The 14,885-nt window shown below is 45.1% G+C and overlaps 1 long non-coding RNA gene across 1 annotated transcript in view; it reads left to right on the top strand.

Moving 5' to 3' along the window:
• LOC122051980 overlaps window positions 1-13,342 on the top strand; it is a 36,917-nt gene extending 23,575 nt beyond the window's left edge. The window contains exons 2-3 of the long non-coding RNA XR_006131658.1: window positions 12,718-12,930; window positions 13,050-13,342. This is a non-coding gene — a long non-coding RNA (uncharacterized LOC122051980). The remainder of the gene's footprint in view (window positions 1-12,717; window positions 12,931-13,049) is intronic.
• The last annotated feature ends 1,543 nt before the right edge of the window (window positions 13,343-14,885 follow it).

Below are 14,885 nucleotides of genomic sequence, written 5' to 3'. Positions count from 1 at the left end.
TCTGATACCAATTGTTGGTTGCTACTCGGAAAACCTAGAGGTTCCACTGTACAAAAATTTTGTACAAAGGTCTGAACCTTTTCCTAGCTACCATGTGTTCTTTTAAATTAAATTTTGGATCGCCTGCGGAACTTAACACGTTTGATCCAAAACTTAATCTATTTGTTCTTTTAGGTTTTGACTTGGATCTCCTGCGGAACTTAACACGTTTGACCCAAGTCACCTTAAGTTATTAATTTCATTAAATATTAATTTCCATAATTGGTTCCCAGTACTGACATGGCGAGGCACATGACCTTCTTGGATATAGGAGCAACCACCACCGACTAGACAAAACCTTTTATGGAAAGCTAATATTTAATTTCCTAAAATAACTTTAGGTTAACCGAAAAGAACAATCAAATCACAAGGAAAAGAAAAACAAAAGAACACTATATCGAAAACAAATTCGAAACTCTAGAATCGTATGCCTCTTGTATTTAGTATTATTTCCAAAAATAACTAGCATGATGCGGAAAGGAAAAATTACTAGTTATACCTTCTAGAAAGACCTCTTGATCTTCTACCGTATTCCTCTTCTAACCTCGGACGTTGTGTAGGCAACGCTCTTCCAAGATGAGAAACCACCAATCACCTTCTTCTTCCTTGCAAGTTTCGGCCATCAAAACTTCTCCTAGGATGAAGAGGTTCGACCACCACCACCATGCTCCAAGGGATGCTAGAAAAGAGGCTTCTTTTCTCTCCTTCTTCTCCTTCTTAGATCCGGCCACCAAAGCTATCTCCACCATGAGAAGGTTTCGGCCACACAAAGGAGAGGAGAGGAAAGAAAGGGCCGGCCACACCCAAGGAGAAAAGAGAGGAAAAATAGAATAGAGTTCTTTCTCTGAAGCCTCCTCTACCCCTCTTTATAATCCTTGGTCTTGGCAAATAAGGAAAATTTAATAAAACCTTCCTTAATTCTTTTGCCATTGAAAAGGAAAATTTATTTAATTAAAATAATTTTCTTTTCAATTTTAATGGTCGGCCACCGAAATCTCAAGCAAATAAAATTTTAAACACAAATTAAAACTTCCTTATTTGCTTCCGGAAATTTATAAAAATTTCTCAATAATTTTATCCCTTCATGATTGGTTTATAAAAGGAAATTTAATAAATTAAAATCTTTCTTTTAAACATGTGGATAAAAGAAAGTTATCTCTAAAAATTAAAATCTCTTTTAATCTACAAATAAGGAAAGATATCAAATCTTTTCTCAATCTTTTATAGAAACTAATAAAAGAGAATTATTAATTTTAAACTTTCTTTAAATCATGAACATGGTTAAAAGGAAAGTTTTCTTAAAATTTAAAATCCTCCTTTAATCAACAAATAAGGAAAGATTTCAAATTTTAAACTCTCTTTTAAACATGTAGATGATTTACAAATAAGGAAAGTTTTACCAAAATTAAAACCATCCTTTTAAACAACAAATAAGGAAAGAGATTAATCTCTTCTCTTAATCTTTTGTAGAAAACTATAAAAAATTTTAATTTTAAACTCTCTTTAAAATCATGATATCCACATAAGAAATAATTTTAATAAAATCCTTTTTAATATTCTAGTGGCCACCTAAGCTTGGGACCCAGGCTTTGGCCGGCCACCTTAACTCATCCACTTGGTCTTGGCGGCCTAGCTTGGGTTCCAAGCTAGCATGGCCGCGGCCCATTGGATGGGTAAGAAGGTGGGTATGCGGTGGGTATAAATCTCTATATACTAGAGGCTACGATAGGGACCGAGAGGAGGAATTGGTTTTGGTCTCCCGATGAAATTAAGCATCCCGTGTTCGCCCCGAACACAAAACTTAATTTCATCAATAATAATTCATTCCACTAAAGAACTATTATTGAACTACCGCATCAATCCCAAATTACATTTTGGGCTCCTTCTTATTATGAGTGTGTTAGTCTCCCTGTGTTTAAGATAACAAATGTCCACTAATTAAGTAAGTTACTGACAACTCACTTTAATATCTTAGCCCAAGAGTAGTACCACTCAACCTCATCGTCATGTCGGACTAAGTCCACCTGCAGGGTTTAACATGACAATCCTTATGAGCTCCTCTTGGGGACATTCTCAACCTAGATCACTAGGACACAGTTTCCTTCTATAATCAACAACACACACTATAAGTGATATCATTTCCCAACTTATCGGGCTTATTGATTTATCGAACTAAATCTCACCCATTGATAAATTAAAGAAATAAATATCAAATATATGTGCTTGTTATTATATTAGGATTAAGAGCACACACTTCCATAATAACTGAGGTCTTTGTTCCTTTATAAAGTCAGTATAAAAGGAACGACCTCAAATGGTCCTACTCAATACACTCTAAGTGTACTAGTGTAATTATATAGTTAAGATAAACTAATACCTAATTACACTACGACCTTCCAATGGTTTGTTCCTTTCCATCTTGGTCGTGAGCTACTGTTTATAATTTATAAGGAACCGATAACATGATCTTCTGTGTGTGACACCACACACCATGTTATCTACAATATAAATTAATTGAGCAACTACATCTATCATAAATGTAGACATTTGGCCAATGTGATTCTTATTTCTAAATAAATGTTTATACCAAAAGCTAGGCTTTTAGTATACACTCTAACACAAGCATCCCCTTCAAGTCTAGTCGAAGGAGGCGCAAGTCCGACTGACTAGACCCAGCCAAATGAAAAAATAAAATCACACTGAATGCAGAGTCATATCGCGGATCTGTCATATAACGTTGAACGAGCAGCTGTGGATGACGAGTACCTAGCAGAGCGACGAAAAGAATAAGTGCTGACCGAGCGACAAAAGACATATCGAGCGAGTGTATAAAGAGCAATCTAGCAGATGTCGGAGCATATCGAATAGACGATCGAGAGATGCTAAGTAAAATGATCGAGCGACAATCGATATCGAGCAACCGAAAAATGTCGACCGAGTGATCGAGAATGCTGAGCGAGTCGAAAGACGATTGGCGAGTGGTGTCGAGTGTGCGATCGAGCGACAATAAATCACGACCGATCCCTAGAGAGAAAGATGGGCGAGCAAAGCCGTGAGCGCGACCGAGAAAAGTACTGCCCGAGCCGTGAGCGCGACTGAGAAAAGTACTGGCCGAACGTCAATAGATCACGACCGGGACATAGAGGGAATGATCGACGAGCAGGGCCGCGAGCGCGACCGAGAGAATGTCGACCGAGCGATAGTAGTGAGGGAAAACGTGAGCTGAGAGTACCGGGCAGAGCGACGAGTAAAGCGATGAATGTCGACCGAGCAACAGCAGTGAGCGGAACGTGGGAGCTGAGTGCTAGGCAGAGCAGCGAGTAAAGCAATGAATGCCGACCGAGCAACAGCAGTGAGCGGAACGTGGGAGCCGAGTGTCGTGCAGAGCAGCGAGCAGAGTGAGTATAATGGGTGCCGGACAGAGCGGCAAGTGAGCAGAGCGAGTGCGGTGAGTGTCAGGCAGAGCTGCGAGCAGAGCGATGAGTGCCGACCGAAAGGTCGTTGGGCGTGAGAACAGAACTCACTTATAACTCGCACTGGGGCGAGAGTCTGGAGGCGTGAGAGCATAGTTCACTTATAACTCGCATCGGGGTGAGAGCTGGGACCTTGACCGGGAGGTGCTCTGGAGGTCTGACCAGTACTCGATCTAGAGACTTGACCCAGAAACAATCTGTAGGCCTGACAAAGAAGAAATTTGGAGGTCTGACCCAGCCTTGATCTGAAGGCCTGACCTAGAAACAATCTGAGGGCCTGACAAAGAAGCAGTTTGGAGGCCTGACCAGGAATTGATCTGAAGGTCTGACCAGGACTTGGTCTATAAGCCCGACAGGGAATTTGTCTGAAAGCCCGACCAGGGATTGGTCTGGAAGACAATGGGAATTAGTCTGATTGCCTGACCGAGAGATCGTTAGTGATACTCTGATCCAAGACCGGGGGTAATACTCTGGTTCAAGACCGGTGGTAATAGCTCAACCCCGAACGGGGGAGGATAAGCCTGGAAGCCCATAACAGCGAAACCTGTAGCAATATAAAGGGACAGAACCTTTATCATACTTGATCACAAAGTGATGTCAACCGACTGAGGATCCGTCTCGGTCCCTCAACTCCTAAATACCCGGGGAGCAAGGGGAGAAGAGAATAATCTGAGCCATGACCGTCAGAAGTCTGGGACTACTGACCTGAAAGGTCGTTGGGCGTGAGAGCAGAGCTCACTTATAACTCGCACTGGGGCGAGAGTCTGGAACTACCGACCTAGAAGGTCGTTGGGCGTGAGGGCAGAGCTCACTTATAACTCGCCCTGAGGCGAGAGTCTGGGGCTACCGACCTGAAAGGTCGTTGGGCGTGAGAACAGAGCTCAAACTCGCAATACCCGGGGAGCAAGGGGAGAAGAGATATAACTCAGCCATGACCTCAGAGTCTGGGACTACCGACCTGAAGGTCGTTGGGCGTGAGCAGAGCTCACTTTTAATTCTCGCATGGGGCCGACCTAAAGGTCATTGGGCGTGAGCGCAGCTCACTTATAACTCGCACTGGGCGAGAGTACCGACACGAAGGTCGGCGAGAAGCAGGCTCACTTTTAATTCTCGATGGGAGCCGACCTGAAAGGTCGTTGGGCGAGAGCACCTCGCACGGAGGCGAGAGTCTGGGCAACAGACCACGAAGGTCGTTGGGCATGAGACAGGCTCACTTTTAATTCGCATGGGAGCCGACCACGAAGGTCGTTGGGCGTGAGCAGGCTCACTTATAACTCGCACGAGGTGAGAGTCTGGGCACGACCGAAGGTCGTTGGGCGTGAGCAGGGCTCACTTTTAATTCTCGCATGAGCCGACCACGAAGGTCGTTGGGCGTGAGCAGAGCTCACTTATAACTCGCATACGAGGCGAGATGCAGCTGGACTACTGGGCACGAAGGTTGTTGGGCGTGAGAACATAGCTCACTTTTAATTCTCGCATGGGAGCGGACACGAAGGTCGTTGGGCGAGCAGAGCTCACTTATAACTCGCGAGGCGAGAGTGCAGGGATACTCCGGTCCGAGACCGTGGCGATGGCGCTGGTCCGAGACCGAATGATACTCGGTCCTAGACCTGATGGCGACGGCGGTCCGAGACCCGATAATAATACTCGGTCAGAGGCCGGTGGCGATGGTCCGAGACCCGGTAATACCGGTCAGGGCGAGACCGCAATGATAGCCCGGTCCGAGATCGGTGGCGATGGCGGCGGTCCGAGACGATAATGCTCCGGTCAGACGGGCCGGTGGCGATGGCGGTCGAAACCGCATAATAATACTCGGTCCGAGATCGGTGGTGGCGCGGCGGTGGACCGATAATACTCGGTCCGAGACCGGTGGCTATGGCGCTGGTCCGAGACCAGTAATAATAATCCGGTCCGAGACCGGTGGCGATGGCGCTGGTCCGAGACCAGTAATGATACTCCGGTCCGAGACCGGTGGCGATAACTCGACACCGAACGGGGGAGATAAGAAATCCAATAAGCTGGTCTGAGATCAGTGAAAACCGCTCACCCCCTTACGGGGGAGATATGAAATCCGATAAGCTGGTCTGAGACTAGTGAAAACCGCTCACCCCCGAACGGGGGAGGATAAGCCTTGAAGCTAGTAAAAGCGAAGCATGTAGCAGCATGAGGAAATAAAGCTTATGTCATACCTGATAGCGGTGTGGTGCCAACTGATTGCGGATTTGTCTCGATCCCTCAACTCCCGAATACCCGTGGATCGAGGGGAGAAGATAATAATATGAGCCTTGACCGTAAAAGAGAATGAAACCTATGGTAATATAGGGGAGTAGAGTTCATAAAATTAGAGGCAAGCAGAGCACCGTGGGTGAAGGAAGCAGAGCCTGTAGACATAAGAAGATGCAAAACAGGTGGAAAATACAGAGCATATAATAGCAATAAGGTGAAACACCTATGACAGTAAGAGGATGCAGAGCCCCATGGCGAAGGGTGCAGAGCCTATAGCAACGAAAGGATGCAGAGCCTCATGATGAAGGGTGCAGAGCCTGTAATGATAAGAGGATGCAGAGCCTCCTGATAAAGGGTGCAGAGCCTATAACACACATGATCGGGGAGTTGGGCCCTTGGTCCCTGATCGAAGAGTAAGTTCCCTAGCCTGTAATCAAAGAGCGAGACCCCTAGATCCTGATCGAGAAGTGATACTGCACGTCTATGATCGGGGAGCTGTGTCCAAAGTGTATGAGTGGGGAGCTGTGCCCCTAGAACATGAGCGGGGAGCTGTGTCCCAAGTGTATGAGCGGGGAGCTGGGCCCCTACTGTCCGATTAGAAATTGAAGGCTCTAGTCTTTGATCCAGGAACCAGGCTCTTACTCTTTTATCAGGGAAATATAGCAGTTCCTATAATCGTAAAAATGAAGCAGAGCTTGTAACGTACCTGATCGGGAAGTCGTGCCAACCGGCTAAAGGTTTGTCCCGGTCCCTTAACTCCCGAATACCCATGGAGTCAGGGAAAAAACATAACAGAAAAACTAACATGTCAGCCGGCTGAAGCTCTACTCGATCCCTTGACTCCTGAATACCAGTGGAGTGAGGATAGAAAATAATATGGGCATCGAGATCCTCCGGGACTATGATAATAACAGAGAACCTCCCGACGTCGTCCATCTTCCAGCATCAGTTGTGTTCCCACAGAAATTGATTGACCGGATCTTGAGAAACCATACCGTCAAGTAGTGGATGGAATGTTGACTAAATCACGCGTCGGAACTTGAGATGGCTTCCGTGTTGACCAAGTCTCCAAAAGTCTCTTGGTCAATGATACCTACAGCCAGCGACCGGGTCCCCCCGGTCTCTGGTACCCCGAGGCTCGAGGCAGATTCAACGCATATATAAGTAACCGACTAATAATATAATAATGAAATAAAGGGGTGAGTACGGAAAACGTACCCTGGCCCGGAAGAGCAGATGACTCCGATCAGGTTGGAGAGCTGGATCTGACGACGAAGAGCTGAACGCGGCACGGGCCCGAAAGACGAGCTACAGACCGGGATAAGACACCAGCACGCAGGCCGAAACACTAAGTCGGCACGCAGGCCGGGACATGAGATCAGCACGCAGGCCGGGACGCTGGGTCGGCACGTAGGCCGGGACGCTGGGTCGGCACGCAGGCCGGGACGCTGGGTCGCCGACCGGCACCCGAGATCGACACGCAGGCCGGGACACTAAGTCGGCACGATGACCAAAGCATACAAACATCACACGCATCGAGCCGGAACATAATGACAGCGAGGGCTCGGAGGGCTCGGATCGAGAGCGGGATCGACGTTGGACCTAAAGACAAGGGCCCTAGATGATCAAATCCGGCGCGGCTGCCGATAACGGTAATTACGCTGTGAGGTCCGTTGAGATAGCGGGTCGGCCAACAGCGCCATAGCAAGTACCATGCCGTGCGACGACACTGCCTTTTGCGCCAGATCGAGTCGTGGGCGACCGGAGGCTGGTCGGCAACGGCAACAGCGCTGGGGCAGCAACACCTCGTGGGCAAGAGAAGGAGAGAGCTGGCGCCGATGTTGTCGGCATAGAGAGGGGGAGAGGACTGCCGACGAACAGGCCACCCGCTGTGGCTCCATTAGCAGCTGGAGGGGGGGGATTGCCGGTGGCGATTGTCGCTCCATGGTGTCGTCGAAGGACGCAGAAGGCTTCCTGCCTTCACTATACCTCGGCCAGCAGCAGGGGAAGAGGTGGTGCTTCGGCTGCGTGAGGAGATGAAGAAGGGGAGCAGTAGGGAGCGGCGCTGCAAGGTTGGCCGGCGACGACGTCGCGAGGAAGAAGAAGAGGAGAAGTGCGGTGGTGCTGCTTGCGGGAGAGAGAAGGCGGAGAGAGGTGATCGACGGTGAGGAGAAGGAGAGAAACGACGGCGAATCTGCCCGGTGGCGGCGTCGCGTGGAGGAGAAGGAGAAGAGTGCGGTGCTGTAGCCGGCGTCGGTCGTCACCAGCAGGGCGCGTGTGGAGGAAGAAGAAGAGGTGCGACGGCTCGAAGAAAATGAAGCGTCCCGAGCTCGGCGGGAAGGGGAATCAGGGCATGCCTTCTCGGCGGTGATCGTTGGCCGCTGCGACGAGGAGGCAAATAGGAGCATGGTCGAAGCGCAGCTATGTATGCTGGTGTCGGTCCCTCGCGTCGGCGGCGTGCTCCCGTGCGACGGCGGCGACACAGGAGGTGGCGAGAAGGGGGGACGAGTGACCGGAGAAGAAAAGGGGAGCAGCCGGAGCCCAGCCTCTCATCGGCGAGGAGCGTCCCCGGGAAGAAGAAGTTCTTGGCGGTGGCATCCTCCCCCTGGCGGCAGCGGCATGAAAAAAGTAGAGGAGAGGCTTAAGGATAGAGAGAGAGTAGAGGGAAGAGGGGAGGCGGTGGCCGGCGTCGGCGTCGGCGCCGACGAGGAGCAAGAGGAGGAAGAAGCTCCTGTGGCCGCGGCACAGCAAAATCGCCCCTCCTCTCCTTCGCGTGCTACAATGCCATCCATAAAACCCCAAAAACTCCACCCAAGTGAAAAGACAAAAAAGCCCTCATGCTTCCCCCTAATTTCTTCTATACCCTCACCGTATATCCACATCAATTACGAAAAAAAACTAGATCCGAAGGCGGCAATTCTACCGATTCCTATCGACTCCGAAAAATTAAAAATTACCACGAAAAAAATGCTTGAATGGTGATTGCACCAATCCGAAGCGACCCTGCTTTGATATCAATTCTTGGATCGAAAGCGTTAGAGGGGGGGGGGGGTGAATAGCGCTCGTGGCTTTCACTTTTCGTTTCGTAAGAATAAGAGTAAACACAGTGGAAATAAGAACAAACAACCCAAACACCAAGATTTACTTGATTCGGAGCCTTGGGTGACTCCTACTCCAAGGTCCGCGATCGTTGATCACTTTTAGTGGCAATCACTATCAATTCGTAAGTCTTTATAACTTTCAAGTACAATTAAATGTAGTAAAATATACCAACGACAAAAGAGAACAGTGATCTTGAAGTTTCTGGTCGTCAAGGTCGAGTTGCGGCTTTGTCGGAACGTTCTTTAAGAAGCACACGGAAGATGGATCGCGTTTCTGATCTTGTATTAAGCTGCTGGTCAAATCCCCCTTAAATATGCTGTGGAGGGCGCCTCCAACACCATGGAGGGCGCCCTCATTTGCACCAAATCCACAGTGTGGATGAGCTCTGACCACTTCACAGCTTATCCACCTGAGGGTGCCCTCAACCTCCATGAGGGCGCCCCCGCGCCAATGTCCAGGGCGCCCTCAACCTCCATGAGGGCACCCTCTGCTCAGCATCCAGGGCGCCCTCAACCTCCATAAGGGCACCCTCACGCCTTGCTATGAGAGGGTCTTTTTCGTTCCTGAAAAGAGTGTTAGTCCAGAATGCAAAAACATATCCTGCAAAATAGAATTAGCATAATCAAACACAATAAATATGATTATTTGACAGTCACCAGTTGTCCGATTCTGATTTCGGATTCCCTACTGTACCGAAAATCCTAGGTCGAACTGACACCTACTGTTCCCTCACCGGGGAACGCGTCCTCTCACCTACTCCACTCAAGAGAGTTTACTTATTGCTAGTTGATCCTCCAGACCAACTAGACTTTTGCTCAGTGCCCGAGGCTCTAGGACTTTCCGCTGGACGTCCGCTCCACGACCCGCCAGTTTTTCACATGGTTCGTGACACCAAGACTTTTCACCTAGAGTCCTTGACTCTAGGACTTTTGTCCGAAGCCCTCGACCCACCAAGATTTCCACCTAGGGTTACCACCCCCTAGGACCTAGGGTTACCACCCCTAGGGGTTTTTTCTTTGCATAACCGTAGTTAGGACTTTTGCCTAAGTACACTTAGGATTTGCCTGCAATCTCGTTTAACTTGTTAGATAACAAAACAACTTAACTTTGGATCATTTGAAATAATCAAAACATAGGTTTGATCGTCGGATGCTTCATGCACCAATAATTTGTTCATGAAGTTTAAATTCGGAAAATAATTCATCTAATCTAATTATGGAAAGGTCTTTAGATGCCATATAAGCATCTACCATTGATATCCACAGTGTATTTCTAGGAAAAGTGTTTAAAGCGTATCTGATGACATCACGATTCTTCACTTTTTGTCCGATCACGTAGAGGCCGTTCAGAAGATCTTGGATGCGAGCGTGTAACTGATTCGCCGACTCACCTCCCTACATTTTAATGTTATATAACTTATTTAATATTAAGTCACGTTTACTAACTTTTGCATCAGAGGTGCCCTTGTGTAGCTCGATCAATTTCTCTCATAACTCCTTGGCGTTGTTGAAGGGGTCAACCTGGTTCAACTCTTCTTTGGTTAGGCCGTATTGGAGGGTACATGTCGCTTTTGCATCCGCCTCAATCTTCCTCTTTGTTTGTGCGTCCCACTTGTTGCAGGGGATGGGTACTCCGTCTTCTGTATGAAATGTGAATCCGATTTGGATTATGATCCGCATTTCCACTTGGATCTTGAAATGGTACTCCATCTGGCTTTTCCAGTACCCAAAATCCTCGTCGGAGAATAGTGGTGGCCTTGCAGTACTGTAGCCTTTTTGGTGAACCAATTAGAAAAAGACTCTTGCAAAGATAAAAATGTTGAAACTTGTTCCAAGACTTAGTCTTGGATTAGTAGTGTGGTAGGAAAATAAGGCAATAAATCGGCTCGAATGGTGTTGCACTAATTTTGAGAAAAAATTTGACGAATTGACAAATTTGCCAGGAGAGGCTATTAGACCAATCCTGACTTATAGCAAAAATTTAAAAATGGAAAAAAGGTGCAAGAATTTATTTTTAAGAAAACGGACGAAAAAGCGACGAAAAATGCTCGAACGGTAATTGTACCGATTCAGAGTGGTCCGTTCTGGTACCAATTGTAGGATCAAGACGTGCTAGAGGGGGTGAATAACACTCACGGTTTTTTCACACTCTCAGAAAACACAGAATAAACACAGCAGAAATAGTAAGCAAAATAGCGGAAGTAAAACAATCACTAACACATGTTGGTTTTACTTGGTTCGGAGCATGTGATGACTCCAACTCCAAGGCCTGCGATCGTTGATCGCTTTCGTTGGAAAATTCACTATCAACTCGGAAATTTCAATTACAAGGATGAGTACATTAAAAATATAATTTGAATGTTTTACAATATTGATACTGATGACTTTTGGAATTCGGAGAGTTTTGCTTTCGGTCATCAGAATAGCGTTGCGGAGTTGCAGGATCGTCCTTGAAGTAGCGCACAAGAGAAGAATCGTAAGAATGAGTTGTTGTTGATGCACTACTCGAAGAGGATATTTATAAGCTGTTGAAGGCGCCTTCAACCTCCTTGAAGGCACCTCTAGCTCGGATCTTATCCCCGTAGCTTCGTTCGTTGATAACATTCGCTTTCGACGAATTTTATCTCTTCGAAGACGCCTTCAAGCGCATGGAAGGTGCCTTCCATCTCAACTCCAAGGCGCCTTCAGGAACCTAGAAGGTGCCTTCGCACCTCTCCGCGAGGGCTTTCCGCCAAGCCTTCTAAGGCGCCTCCAGCACCCTCGGAGGCACCTTGAACACTGTTTATCCGAGTCTTTTATGTCCTTTTCGCTCCCCGCTAGATATGTTAGTCCAAAATATCAAACATACCTTGCAAAATAAAGTTAGCATAATACATAATGATTAATAGAACTGTTGGACAATCTTCGGACTATTTGGTTCTGACTTTTGGACTTCCTGAAAATCCTAGGTCGAACTGACGCCTACTGTTCCCTCAACAGGGAATGCGTCCTCATCTATTCCTCTCAAGAGAAATTATCTTTTGCTAGACCAATCCTCCAGATCGACTGACTTTTGCTCAATGTCCGAGACGTGAGGACTTCATGCTAAACGATCTATCCCGACCTGTCCAGTGCTCCACCAAGTATCCGTGACCCCTGGGATTTTCAGTTAGAGTCCTCAACTCTAGGACTTCTCCCAATATCCTCGACCCAACAAGACTTTGCCCAATCTCCCAGATCAGGATTTCAATGCCTAACAACATATAGGACTTTCCATAACCTAGGGTTACCACCCCCTAGGACCTTTTTCCATCTGCCTAAAATCCACTAGGACTTTTGCCTATAAATACTTAGGACTTTCCTGCAAGTTCAATCACACTTGTTAGATAACAAGACATCTTAATTAACTTTTGAATTCTGTCATAATCAAAACTTAGATTCGATCGTCTGATGTTCCCTGTACCAATATAGGTCCGATCGACTATTGGATTGACCAACTATATACTGAGAGTTATATTATAATAATAGGGAGCTGCATCTCATATATTTGACTGGTGCTAGGGTCAGTCAAATTTAATCTATACGACTTGGCACTGAGTAAAGTGATAAATCTCTTAAATCCAATAGGCTCAGGGACTGTCTGATCATATGTTGAGATACTTAACAAATAGGGAGCTGAGTTCCCTATGCTTAGATAAGTCCGGTCGATTTTTTGTCCGATCCTTTGACCGATCAGTTTCATACTGAAGATTTTAGTACTGGTGAATGAAGAGTCAAGCCTCGATGAGGATGCCTTATTCACCTTCTGACCACCGCTTCACATTAATTTTAACCATCATCTTAATTTTAATTGCCACGTTATTTTTGAATCTATTTACAACGTACCGTATCCAATATAGATATCAACTTGGTCAATCAAGCAGAACTGGATTCTGAGTCCACAGATAATCGTAGACAAGCAAGCTATCAGCATCGGCATTAATGGTAGTGGCGGCTACATTAAAACATGAAACCTCAGCAAATTTCAAAGTTTTCAAAGGTTTCGCCGGTTGAACCAATTGAGAGAACGATTAATCGATTTGGAAACGCACTGAACAGGTTGGGGTTGGCAGGTAAAACTGGGAGCCATGCTGACTGGCGTTTTTTTAATTTTAATTGAAGCAACTGCACAAACCTTACTGCTTTCTGGCTGTCCAATCATGCCACTGGGCGTGCGGTCCATTTTGTACAGATGAAGACACTCCAGTCTCCCCCAACTTCAGCCTTCGCCATTTATAAGTCGACGTTGAAAATTCCAAGTGACAGGTCGAAAACCGATCGGGTCCAGCAAGACGAGAAAATGATGGGCACCGGGCAATTCACAATCAGCTCGCGTTCGGAAGCGGACACGACTCACTCACAAGTCAGGTTGTTACGGTTCTGCCGAAAACCCTTCTTTGCTTATTGTGAGATGAGATATTCTGTCTCAAAAATATTATGTCTTCATGTCCCAGCGTCGATCAGATTAATTAAATTACATCTCAAGGATGCAGTGTACATCATGAAAATATCATAACCATCCGATCAACACTAAAACACGGGGATATAATATTTTCGGGACAAATAATCTCATCTCAATTATTGTCCCATAGCCATAATCCATACCAGAGATACGAGCACCCACAGCCACATCTACTAAATCTGATCGTATGCCACAGAAAAATTATTTTAAAATTTTCATTCTCAAAAACAAAACTAGGCAATGCCTGGCACATCAAAGAAACTCAAATTTTATAGTCAACGGTCAAAGAAGTATGAATAACTAAAATTTACTAAAATCTAGTTACATTGGATTATAAACAGAAACAATGAAAAGTCACCATTATCGACAAGTATATAGAAAGTGTGCTCCCGTGCTCGGCATTCTTTAAGAAAAGATTCAGTCTCAATAATTAAAATCTCTTGTGACTTTGAGACAACAAGTGGAGATTTAGACGCTTCTGTAGATGAATTATTGCATTCCCCTCATTTTAATTAAGCATCAATCAATCAATGAGTGTGATTGAACATACCAAAGGTTAAAACTGCATTCAAATCATAATCTATAAACATCAATTTCCATTTGGGGGTGCAAATGAGACAAGAGACTCGATCAAAACTTGACTCGAACTCAAAGTTGATGAAGTTCGAGTTAAATTCGAAACAAACTAGTAATAATATATATTTTTATAATAAATAATATATTAATTTATTTATTAAAAATAATAAAAAATATGAACTCAAGTTTGAACCGAAATCATAATTAAATATCGAACTCGAACTCGAGCTCAATTCTACATGCTCGAGCGAGTTTAAGCTGGAGTCAAGTGAGAAACGTCTGCAATAAGTATCATCAGGATATTTTTTGCTATAACGGATTATGAATACATACTCACTTTAATTTAAAAGTAACAAAACTTTACTCTATTGCATAAAAATCAGAAAGCAAAAGCAAAATACATTGTCTAACAAAATAATAAGAACCAAGTCAAGCAAAAGAGTCGAAATGCTATCTCATTGAAATAGGATGATTATATTGCGGGAAAAAAAACTAGTATCCTTGCAAGAAATGATCTTAAGCGAGGTACTCAGGCTTTTTTTTAACAGGAATGTTTTTGTTTTATTTTTTTAATTGACATGAGAAATTCAATTTACGCTGACTAATTCTGAGAATGACTAATTTTATTCTACTAAAATTTTTTATCAGTCATTAGAATAAATCTAGAAATGATCTCATCAGTCCAGTATTTTTAAGTCAATCGTCTACTTAGAAAATTTATCTATTAATTTATTGAAGTTGGGATTCGAATCTTATATATCTGGAAAATTGAGAAAACGCATCCCGGGGTGACAAGAATATTTTTATAAGTACTTGGAAAAGTATTCTTTATAGTAGAAAAAATAATTACGCTCTTCATAAGTATTGCTCATAGTCTGTCTTTAAATTATGTGAAGTATATCACAGGATCAATTTATAACTGATTGCTAAATAACTAAAGATGAGAACAGTTTTTGGTAAGGACATGCGTGGATCCGTCAAAATTTGATC

This window comes from Zingiber officinale, chromosome 1B, assembly GCF_018446385.1.
Source record: "Zingiber officinale cultivar Zhangliang chromosome 1B, Zo_v1.1, whole genome shotgun sequence".
Lineage (NCBI taxonomy): Eukaryota > Viridiplantae > Streptophyta > Magnoliopsida > Zingiberales > Zingiberaceae > Zingiber > Zingiber officinale.
The sequence above is the reverse complement of the archived record's forward strand: the minus strand, read 5'-3'. Positions and strand labels throughout refer to the sequence as shown.